Source organism: Nanorana parkeri, unplaced genomic scaffold, assembly GCF_000935625.1.
Source record: "Nanorana parkeri isolate BGI_ZX_2015 unplaced genomic scaffold, ASM93562v1 scaffold486, whole genome shotgun sequence".
NCBI classification, from domain to species: domain Eukaryota; kingdom Metazoa; phylum Chordata; class Amphibia; order Anura; family Dicroglossidae; genus Nanorana; species Nanorana parkeri.
Window position 1 is genome coordinate 1,025,884 of NW_017306754.1, and position 12,678 is coordinate 1,038,561.

Here is a 12,678-nt window from a genome sequence, read left to right on the forward strand (position 1 = left end):
GCAAGAAGGCTGCAAATAGTTAAGGCTGGGCCGCGGCGGGGGGTGGGGGGGGCACGGGGATTGCATTGCTATAAATAGACAATTAAAGAGCTCTCACCGAAGACTTTGCATGTATTATCATAGAGGGGAGGGCTCCGGGAGGATGCTCAGCGGTATGTTGTCCCGGGAGGGTCAATTCTGTGCAAAGCTGCTGTCGTTATATAATTCTTCTCCGATCCCCCGCCAGCCCTGAGCGCACATCATTCCAGCACTGACAGCCAATCCGGAGGAGAGCTGTCATCACTGCATGTGTGTCACCTTGGACGAGCAAGGTGCGATTACCTCCTGAGAAGGGGGGGGGGCATTGTCATCATTTATATCATATACAGCCAGATATATACTTCTATCTCTTCAATACAATCAACTGTGAGCCATACTCTATGCAATCAGATTGTACACTGTCCTCTAGATTTACCCAAACTATGCCCTACAAGGACCAACCTGAACCATTCATTCAATTCCCATGAAATCAGGCAGCAACTTGCACTATGTATTTGATGGTAGGTCTGTAGGAGATTGGATAGCGTATGATCAGTCTAAAGGTGCCGAAATACTGGTAGAATTTTGGACAGTTTTTATTGTCCCGGTCGAAATGCGCACAGTGTGTGGGGCTGTCGGTTCGCTTTTCGCTTTCAGATGATCGACGGAGGCAGCTGGAAAATCTTCCTACGATCAGAGCCGGCAGCCAAAGAGCTGCCGGCTCTGATCGGGTATTCTGACAGGTGTCGGGTGCACCTGTCAGAATACAATGCAGACAGCGGCGATTCCTTGATCGACACACTGTGTTGATGGAGGAATCGTGTCAATTTTTTTTTCATTCAGCCTGTGTGTTGAACGAAAAAAATTGACAGTTGTATGGCCAGCCTAAAGCTCATCACAAACCTTACAATCTGATTTTACAATCTCCTTTAGATCTACCAATAAGTATGTAGTGCGAGGACCTGCCTGGTTGGCTGTAGATTGATTGACTAAGTGCATTAAGCAGGTGCTCCTATTACATAGATTTAGTAAGTTTAAAATTGATTGTATGGTCAGATTGTACCGTGAGTGGTGACCCTAAAGCTTACCACGCATGTTACAATCTGATTGTGCAATCTCCTTCAGATCTACCAACAACTATGTAGTGCAAGGGCCTGTCTGATTTGTGTAGAGATTGCAGATTGACTGGGTTGTTTAGGTAGGTCCTCCTATGCATAGATTTGATAAATCTAAAGTTGTTTGTACAAAGATTGTATGGTCAGATTGTAACATGTATGGTGATCCTTACCTAATCTCACCAATCAATCAGTATTCAGCCAGGCAGACCCCTGCACTACATAGTTGTTTGCAGACCTAAAGAAGATTGTATGGTCAGATTGTAATGTGTGGTAAGCTTATAGCAGACCTAAAAGTCCTATGTACAGTACATAAAGGCACAGTCCGGCATGTAAAATGAACCAATCTCCCGAGAAATACAGGATCTGACATTGTTAAATGTCATGGGAAGCCCGAGGATGAATATGACAACCCAGCAATTTATCCTTTTTTTTTTTTTGACTAGTATCTGCTAGAATTCTAGAGTGACAGGTTCTCTTTAGGTGATTCACACCTTCCTGGGTGCAGTTTTATGATTTTGTACGCGTGTTATTAATAATCACATATTTGCATGCAATGCTGTTGTCACCAGGCCCTGAAATGTGCATGGATGCTTCAATACAATGGACATGACATTTCAACACACAGATGTAAGCTGGCACCATATAATCATGGATAGCCTGTGCACATGCATTAAAGTGGAACTCCAGGCACAAAAGATTTGTTTAAAATATATTCTTTAATAGCCGCAAAGGATATAATTTCACTTTGTGTGCACCAGATGCCTTTACAAGCCCTGATATTAGCTGCCCAGCAGCCGCTCCACACCAGGATTCAAATAACACGGATGACTCGTAAAATGAGACTATATTTGCTTATCCTGGAGTTCCGCTTTAAGATGCATAGATGCGAATGGGCCCTTAAAGGGCTGACCCACTACTGCTAAGTGTAATTTAATAAACAAATAAAAACTACAGTATTCTTATTGCTTATACGTTTCTAACAGAAGTTCCTCAGATACCTCAGATACATTTTTCTATCATTTGATTTAGTTAAGGCTGGGTCAGCTTTGACTATTCTCTTCACTTGTGAACAGGGTCATCGGCATCTCCTGGTCCATAGGATTGTCATGTGATGCTGTTGCTAAGGTTATGCCCTTGGAAACCAATGCATGTACAAACTTTGGTGCAATCAGTGCCTTGATCTGAATGGAACTCCGGACCGCACCGCTGCAAGGTGGCAGTATTGGTTGTTCACTGTCATCATAGAAAGATAAATAATACTGTTTGATGTCTCTCTAAATTCAGCGTTACACACTTCACAAAGAATGTGAGAAGCACGTCAGCTCGTTATCCCTGTATTTCTTTGTGCGTTAAATAGCTGGGCAACCTCTCCCGGTTTTTGTTTTCACATACATGAACTATACCAGAGTCTATACCAGTGATGGCGAACCTTGGCACTCCAGCTGTTTTGGAACTACAAGTCCCATGAGGCATTGCAAGGCTCTGACAGCCACAGACATAACTCCCAGAGGCAGATGCATCTTGGGATTTGTAGTTTTGGCACAGCTGGTGTGCCAAGGTTCGCCACCACTGGTCTATACCATGTCAAAAGCAGGTACCATAGAGAAACAGAGGAGTGACAGAATCTGGGGCAGCTGTGCATGGCAACCAGTCAGCCTTAGCTTTCATTTTCACAGCTTAACTGAACAGACTGAAGGGAGAAGCTGATTGGTTACAGTCAGGCCCGGATTTCCCACAAGGCCACCGAGGCCCGGCCTCGGGGCGGCAGAGCGTCGACGACAGTGCCTAGCTGCTCCAGTTGTTATAAATCCTCCCGCTTTCATTTGCTTTTTAGCTCTTTTTGCATCTTTGTGGTGCATCTGTCCTTGTTTAGCTGTTCCTTTTTAATGAAGTCCATGAGCAGTTGCAATATTATGCAAAGGCTTGCTGTGAAATTATGCAGAATCTTTGATGCCGTTCTCTCCTGACTTGTGGATGAGAGGTGCTACTCTGCCATGTAGTAACAGCTGTTGCCAGTATTGTTACTATAGGCGGTAAACATGTATTCTGTTGCTGACTTTAGTCCTATTGGAGTGCATAAATACATGCAAATTACTTGCGTAGTCACACTGTGTACTTAGATGAGTTTGGTCTGTTTACTTTTGCAGGATATTAACATAGTGTGTTTGAGAGAAGCTCTCCTGTAAAACTTTAAGGAGAAGTGCACTTATCCTTTTTGACCCCCTCTGCCTATTGAAACTTACCGTGATCTGATGGGCACAGCTCTGCTATTGTTTACATCTAGTGCTGCATTACTCCCCCTGCTGGCAGCACCTGCACATTACACCCCCATAGAAGTCTTCAACGCGGCCAGGGGAGAGAGACATGCAGTGCTGGATGTCAACAAACAGAGCAACGGCCCTCAGGTCTCCTTAGGTATACAACTAAGGGTGAGGGTGGGATTAGTTATGTCAGGGAGGGGGGCAAAAAGAATGAGTGCACTTTGTCTAAAAGTTCACTTATTCTTTAATGGAGAATTATGGGGAAAGTGATATGCACTCATCCCCATAATTAGAGCTGACACACGACACTGAAGCTGTCACGCGTCAGCTGTATGGATTGAGAACTAAACGATCACATACCGCCGATCATTCAGTTCCCGATCTTCTCCCTGCAGAGAGCTGTGACGGTCAGTCACCACTCCCCACCGAAATTTCCCCCTCCCCTCTCCATTCCTACAGCACTGACTGGAGGGACGGATGGGGAAGAAGGTGGGCACAGCTGGCTTTGACTCGAGAGGCAGACATTACGATGATAATGTCAAGATCCTTCCCAGCTGCAGCGCAGCTCAGAACTGTCGGGATATAGTTATGTTAATATGCACTACTTGTGTCACCACTGTCACAGAGCCTGCCTTCTAAACTACAACTCGGCATGTGAACAATGTAACTTGCTGGCAGCAATGCATGATGGGATATGTAGTTTTGAGAAATCAAGATTGCATCACATCATGCAGCAGGGAAGGAGACGCAAAGCACACTGGGAATCCAGGAAGTTGATGAAAGTGATGGGCAGACGGAAGGCAGCACTCGCTACATAAAAGGGATTTTTTTTTCCAAGTAAGTTTTGATTGTATTATCAAAAACAACTCTAGTATGCAGGAGTGTGGAATTCCTTTCGTCCCGACGGCCGGGACAGGCAGTTTCGGGCAGCATGGCTAAATGTAGTGTGGGAGCCGTTTTGTATAAGTGATTTTAAACGGCTGCAGAGCCGTCCAAAAATCACTCGTAACCTACCCGCACAAATCTGGTCCAGACTCCTTAACCCCCCCCCCGCTATACTTACCTTTCAGGCCCCGTTCCCACTGCGCGATATGCAAATCGCGCGTTTGTCGCGCAATTTGCATATCGCGCGATATCGCGAGATTTGCCGCGCGATATCGCGTTCAAGCTTGCATTGAGCAAGCTTGAATCGCGGCTAAATCCGCTCCAAAAAGGGTCCTGCTGTAGCGACACACGACCCGCGACAGCAGGACCCTTTGCCCCACTGGAATGCATTGGAGCGCGATATCGCGTGGTAATTTGCCGCGATATCGCGGGAATTACTGCGCCATAAAATCGCTCAATGTGAACGGGGCTTCAGGGAACGGTCCTTCCCATCCGCCAGTATGGGTGTACTATCTGTACCTGTGCCATTGTAATCTGAATTTCGCTCTCAAAATTCAAGCACTCGTTGGTCAGCGCAGTCATCTGACGAGAAGCTCTTCTTAGCACTGCTAAATACGGTTATGGTTAAAAAAAATTATTTTTTTGTATCAGGACAAGTAGATTTTCATGAGGGACAAGTAGATCAGGCCCCCGCTTTAGTCCCTGGACAAGTAGTTTTTTTTTAAAAATGTCCACACCCCTGAGTATGTATTCCAATTACAATGCTGATCTTATAACAGGATAGTATATGCTGGGACTTTACAACTCCTTTAAGTTTATTTCCACTTTAAAGGTGTATTCTAATGAAACCGTACAATTTTTGTAATACTTATCCAGTTTTGGTTTTCACATCAACAGACAGGGCAGGGGGCGGGCACAGCTGACTCTAGAGAGGCAGAGTCAGCTGTCAATCAGGCAGTGGGGTGGCATCTTTCCCAAATGCAGTGTGGCTCTGCGCTGTCAGCATACAGCCAAAAAAAGGTTGGCTGTAAACATTACTGCTTTGTGGGATGGATACCCATCTTATCACTATACTCAGATATTGTTTAAATATATTCCTATGTAAAATGCATTTGAAACGGTGCAAGAGATTCTTCAGACACAATTTTAAATGTGAGCACTCCAAACTAGTTTTTTTGCATACTCTGCTTTGATCTCTCATGTGTCATTTTGACAGGTCTGTCAGTATAATTTCATATTGCTGTCATTTCACTATACAGCTAGTGCATTCAAACTGGGAAAAAAAACGTTATGCTATTTTCGCTTTCTGCAGCTTCTCAGCACTGTAGCAAAGAATATTTTCATGGAAATTATTGGTGATAGTTTGTTTCCTAGCACAGCACGTATATTTATAAAGAATAGCAAAATCACTGATCTTCATTGTACTTGTCTTTACTAAGTTTTCCTCCAGGCTACACAAGTTTGCCAAGAGGAATGGACAGATGTAGGGTGCAGATGTGTATAGCAATTTTTAATTATTTATTTAATAGTGCTTTTAGAATTATTTAAAATGTCCGATTTTTATTTTGTTAATTTGTAGAACGCCAACCTGATTCATAAATTGATTTTTTTTAAAAACAACCTTTCACCACAACTTTAAAGTGACACTAAACTCTGGAGTTAACTATTTAAAAATACAATGAAATACTTTAGAATAAGTAGAATTAAAGTCGCATTGTTTTTACATATATCTACTGCTAGCAAGCAGTAGATGTATTTAAAAACATAAAAAAAAAAGTTACCAAATAGGTAAGCATTTACCTCTCTCTGCTACTCGCTCCCGCCTGTAAAATCCAGCTTCTTGAGCGGTCATGTAGGATGATGGGGCGGGCGCATGCACAGTGGAGATTATCAGCGGGGAGAAGAGGAGAGACGCAGTGGAGGTGAATGCACGCAGCCAGGAGTGTGCACGTCTGACAGACACCGCGGGACACGAGAAGTCTGCACTGGATCAGAGACCGACACCAGCACTGGAAGGACTACTGGAAAGAGAAGATGATCGGAAAACTACTGGAAAGAGAAGATGATCGGATCAAGAGACATCACTTAAGGTAAGTCCTTAAAGTAGCATGGAGGGAGGGGATGTGACTTTAATGTCACTTTCAGCTATTAACAAAAATATACCTTATTTGTGTGTAAATCACTCAGCTGTAGATCCTCAAATCTTCTCTGAATTGATGCTGACACTGTCCTTCCGTCTGGAGGGTGACAACTTTTGTTCCTCGTGGTCTCTGTGTGTGCTGTAAAGTAGTCCCCGCTCCAAGCTCACTCCAGTAATGGACTACAATCATACATTTAGTTTACTAATTTATATTGAGATTGTAGTCCACATGGGCTTGCGCTTAGAGTGGTGGCTACTTTACAACACCCAGAGGGATCATGAGGAACAAAAGTAGCCACCCTCCAGAAGGATAGACAGTGTTACCACCAATTCGGAGATGATTTGAGGACCTACAGCTGAGTGTTACACAGATAAGGTATATTATTGCTAATAGTTAAAGTACTTGAATCCTATTTTTTTTTTTTTTTTTTTTTTTTTTTTAAGATTTACCTCCTGACTTAAGTGTCACTTTAAAAAAAAGTTTTTGGGTTGGTAGCAACTTTATTACAAGTTACTATAAGAGGAAATGAAACCAAGTTAGAAAAAAGGCTAACAATTAGGTTGCCTTCAGTAAAAAAAAAAACGCATATCAAAATGATCAGTAGACTTGACAATATAGCACTATTTCAACTATTATCTGTAAAAACTGGGTATGACTCTCCTCTTCATCTGCCCGAGACTCTGTTGGTCATTGAAGTTGCCAATTACATTAAGTGACCAATGAAGAGGTTGAAGAGGCAGGGGATGGCAGTCCCAAAAAAATGTATTGCAAAAGTCAAAGTCAAGATTTGCATATCCCTTAAGACGTCTATATTTTGTGGCTCTACTGATCATTTTGATTAGTAGTTTTCACTAAACGTGTACATGTACCCATGCTATAGCCGATAAACTTACTACATAATCTCAACAAGCGGTAACCTAGCTTTATAACAAGGTATCCCTGACTTCTCTAGCTGTTTTTAATGTGAAGTTATTTATTCTCTAAAATCCTCAAAGATTTAAAAAAAAAAGAGTTGGGTCTTAGCTGGTTTCTTACAGCTTATCTCTCCATAATGGTTATAGATACAGAGGTGAATGAGGGTTTTGTTTTAAAGTGCTTTTACCAAGTCTTTGGACTATGTACATTTTTAGTGTGTATGATTTGGATGACTTTAAAGTGTAAGTGTACCTTTTTAGTGCAGTTACACTTTTTGTTGTTGTAGTTGCCTCCCTGTCCTTCAGCACCCCCTAGTAGTCTTATATTCACCTGTCCCAGAGTCCAGCAAGATCTTGGCTGTGGCATGTGTAGCCCCGCATAGCCACTTGCCAAAATCTTTCCAGCTGAGCCGTTTGCACTTTCTATTCAATCCTATGGAGAGTTTGCACTCCATCAGAGCAAAGGTGCATTTACATTTTAAACTAACCTCTGATCAGGTTTGCGATAGGTTTTCTTTAACCATCAAACTACCACTATTGTTTATTTTAATAATGAAAGTATTGTCATGGAAACGTTTGTGCTCCTAGGACAAACCTCACGGTGCTGCCCACTCTCCTTCTGCAAGGCTGTATTAGGAGGGTGGTTTCAGTAGCTGCACAAATACTGTATATGCAAATTTCATGCTTCATCCTGTTTGAAACGAGTGCTTTCATTTTCTAATGTAAAAGTGAATGAGCAGCAGATTTAGATCGTGTTGTTATGATAGCCTGTTGAATTCAATGTACCAAGGGCAGATTCCTGTTTGTCATTTGCATAAGAATTGCTCATGCTTTTTAGAGTAATAGAGGCTTTTTTTAAAATTAATTTCCTTACTCTTGTTTTTTATATTAGACTTTGGGGGACGGGGGGGGGCTGGTTTGTGAAAAGATGTTGCAATTAAAAGCCAATCGGATTAATTTGCCTTGTACAACAGCTCCACTTGTGCTCTTCATAGTGCATACCATACAGCCTTGTTTTGAGGGCTGTGTTCAGGCCACATTTTAAGCGGGCACAGATAAATTGCAATTTTATATACAAAAAAAAGAGGATTGGTGCTCTGCAGGGCTGTTTTATAGTGGACCTTTACCCCCTTTGGCTAAAAATCACATCGGCATACAGCTCTGCATGCTGATATGAAACCCTCTTACGTTCATTAGTTAAACAAACAAATTTTCATTTCACTTTTATTTTATTGTTTTCTATTTTCTGGTTCTTTTTGGCAAAAGTGGTGTAATATGCCCAAGTTCCATCCTGGGAAGGTTACATCAGCAGAGCGTTGCTTGGAAATCTCATCTGGAATCTAACGAGATCTGTGAAAGGCCTTTTCCTCCCCTGAGGTGATGTGCATGGTCACATGTCCTAGTCACATGTGCCACAGTTCCAGGAAGTAAAGGGAGATGGATTAATCTGCCATTGGTAAATATTGCCACTCTACGAAGATTGGAGAGGAAAAGAAAAAGGTATGCAAAGAATAAAAAGTCATTACTAGACATTTCTAAAGGTATCTTTGTTGTTATTTTGCAGATATGGGTAAAGTTCCTCTTTAATGTAAACTTGAGACCACCATGAAGTAACAGCACAAATGCATAGCATGTAGCTACAGTTACTGCTCAAGCACCCAAGAACCCCACAACCTCAATTTAGGAATTAATGGTACCTCCTTGTTCTTAATGTTGGTCTTTCAGAGTGACCAATGGAAAGGTGAAGGGTGGGGGGTCGGGTCTTCAACTTAACGCTTATGCCAAAATTTGCCAAACTACTGTTATGGGGGCCATACATTGTACGATTTTCCTTCAGAAATCATCCACGTATGGTCTTTCAACGAATATCAAACAGCTAATGGTACATCACCGATTTTTTTTTTTTTTTTTTTTTTTTTTTTTTTTTTTTTTTTTTTTTTTTTTTTTTTTATTTTTTTTTCTGTTGTTTTTTGATTTTGTGATCAGAATTCTTAGATCGGTCAGGCTAGAAAAGTTTTCTCTGCTCAAACGAAAATCATTGAATCAGTGGGGTTTTCGTTCATCAGAAATCTCTGCAAGATCACAGCACATGGGCAAAAGGATTTTCTTTTCCCCCTTCATTTGTCAACAATTTGTTGGTTAGTATGGCTAATGTACGATTTCCGAAATCGACATTTAACTATGGCAGAAACGAAAATTTTCAACCGAAAATCTACTAGTGTATGGCCACCTTTTTAATTTAGTTTCTGGTGACAGAATGTGGCCACATTTACAGTGGTTATACATTAGGGTTTGTGTGGTTTGAGTAAAAGTTGCATTTATTTACACCCAATAGTTAAATTAAGCACTCAAAAGAACATGTATTAATCCTTCACCAGTTAAGATGTCATAACATTGTCAAATACCATTTTAGTCTGAAGGAATTAATTGTACTGTATATATTAATCGAATGTCATATGAATCAAGTGATTATCCTGATTGAAGCAGCTGGCTCAACATCTTCATTGTTACCTTCATTGTTGGCATAAGTTGATCAAGTTTTAGAGGCAAGTAAGCCACCCTGGTGTCCTACCTGTGCCCCCGAGGGTCACATGCAGCCCTTTGGTTTTTGCAATGCAGCCTTTGGGATCTGTCCCCTACAGCATGGCTTCAGTCTCCATCCACTCCTGTAGAATAGTCTCTCTCAATTTCCTTGAATAAGTCTTCAGTCTGTGAGTCTTCTGTAGCATTACATACAATATTATTTGCACCCCTTTGGAGACTTCAGGGGCTGCATTTGTTGCCTTCTACACTTTGTAAATTGACAACCATTGCACTAAAGTGTTCAGTTGTGGCTGGAAATATTAGAATCCAAACACTTCACTGTATTTTATTATTGAATGCTTTGCATCAAGACAATATTATGAACAAAGTTGCAACTTTGCTGGTTTGTATCGCGTTACTTGTATCACTCGGTTCATATGAGAAGTCATGCATGAATAATTTGCCATTCGAGAGTTTGGAAAGTATAACATTTAGCTGTATAGTAGGCAAATGTCAACTTCAAAATTGCAAGTGTCAGGGTAATAAGAGTGATGGAAATCTGGAAAACAGATCAGTGCATAATCTGGGAAAAGTGTTACAGTATACAGTGTATGCCATTGCTGAATTACGTGTTAAAATAGTTACTAGCAGTTGTTAATTTTGGTCACCTATTCTGCTTGGGGTGAATGAGTGGTCACTCATGTACTTTAGATATTGAATGCTTTATCTTGGTCATAGTTGGTGATATCCGCACCCACAACAGAGACTATCTATTGTGATGGATACACATGCATGAGCCTTTCTCAACCTATTTACCGCAGAGGTAAACCCTTAAAATTATTTCCAGGTCTCAGGCAACCCCTGCTAAAACTAATTAATTGGGGGGGGGGGGGGGCAAAGAGAAAAATCCCTCTTACATTGGTGGTCCCCCACTACAGTCAGCTAAAAAGGTCTCTGTTGTCATGCTGCTGGCTCTGCCCAGTGTTGTTGGCTCCAGGACTATCTAAGGACAATTAAATGTGAGGTTAAACATCCACAACTTGAGGAACTCCTAGCAGGTTCTGGGGGAACCCTGAGAATGGTGATCTACAGTGTAAGAGTTTTATTTGTCTATATGCAAAATTGCTACTTAAGCTACACTGCTACTTAACTCAGGAGTTAATCTTAGAAATGCATTCAAGTATCCTAATAATTAACAAAAAAGGTACGTGAATGCATTTTTAAGGTTTAACTCCTGCATTTAGTGTTACTTTAAAGAGGCACTCCAGTTTTTTTAAAATCATTGCAATGGGGCTACCCCTGCACTGCAAGGGTTAAGTGCTCATTTTGGTCTAGGGGTAGAAATAAAGATGTACTCACCTGATCCTCGGTCCTTCAGCAGTGATAGCTCACCTCTCTCTCCCCCTCCACTTTAGCTGTTCCTTGGCGTCCTCGCATCTAAACAAAAATAAAAAATGCATTAGAAGTGCTGATGTCGACTGCCAGACCGCTGGGAAGAAGAGGTTGTGGGGACCTGTCTAGCAGCCAGGGGGGGGGACTGAGGATCAGGTAAGTATATCTTCTTTATTTTCCTTAGACAAAAACGAGAGCAGTCAACCTTTGTAGTGCGGGAGTAGCCCCACTGCAAAAGTTAATTTAAAAAAATCCTGGTTCACTTTTTAAGTTGATAAACTCCCCGCTCTACATAGAAGTGATCCTGAACCAGTATAAAATATGCCTGTAGCCATTTCTTACATGTGCTAATATTTTCATTCAAACACTTGCACAGATCTACTCAAAACCATCTCAGTTGTGTATCTTGGGTATCTCAGACACAGGCCTGAGAGGGCACCCAAACCCCTGCAATCCAGTGAAAGGCAGACATATTTGTGCTAGATGCCTTTTTCTATTGGCATTTTGGTAAATAAATAATTCCCACTGTATATGAGATTCCTAAACATGGAACATGTACATTGTTAATGGAGCAGTGGTAAACGTTTACAAATTGCAGATTCTGAAAGTAAATCAAGTCTGGGGTACCCTTTATTTGCAAATTTTACCTCAAAGTGTTAATGTTGACACTATTTTAAATCCTTAAAGAAGAACTCCAGGAATTAAAAAAAAAACAAAACACCATTGCAGTGTGGCTCAAATAAAGCAGTTTTACTCCTCGGCCCTGTTCCTAATCCTCGGTTGTGCCAGGCTGCTAGACTGGTCCCCACAGCGTCTACTCCCAGGGCTCTGGCGGACCACTAACATCATCATGTCTTATAAAAGTCTGTTGACTTGTATTAGACCTTTCAATGCAGGGGGACATTCCATAGCTGGAATAGAGGGGTAGAGAATTGAGCACTAACCACCCTGGTACCGAGGATCAGGTGAGTAATACAGCTTTTTTTGAGCCTCTAAACCAAAATGAGCACTTAGCCCTTGCAATGTGGGGGTAGCCCCACTGCAAGGATAATTATTTTTATTTTAATTTTTTTACATTTCCTGCACTTTTTCTTTAAAGTGGCAAAAAGTTTGAAATGCATACACTTTTTAGCTACAACTCTGTCCAGTACACAAATTCACAATTGTGTACTGGACAGAATAACCAGACATGTTATGGCAAGATGGGTTGAAAGGAACCAGCCAAACCTCCACTAAAACCTTACGAAAAGTAGATCTTTCTTAAAAAGCAAAACATCTGCATGGCTCACTACCAGCACAGATTCCCCCCCAAATATTAGGATTTTTATCCTCATTTTAGGATAGTGGACAGGGTCATGTATATATTTCTATATATTGGGTTATATCTGTGTGATGAACCATTCTGGAAGTACAAGTCACGCAGGAG

The 12,678-nt window shown here is 41.4% G+C and overlaps 1 protein-coding gene across 1 annotated transcript in view; it reads left to right on the plus strand.

Annotated features, from left to right (window-relative positions):
• LOC108790595 (protein phosphatase 1E-like) overlaps window positions 1–12,678 on the plus strand; it is a gene marked incomplete at its 3' end in the record, with an annotated part of 114,159 nt that overhangs the window by 567 nt on the left and 100,914 nt on the right. The gene's annotated exons all lie outside the window — the stretch shown is intronic.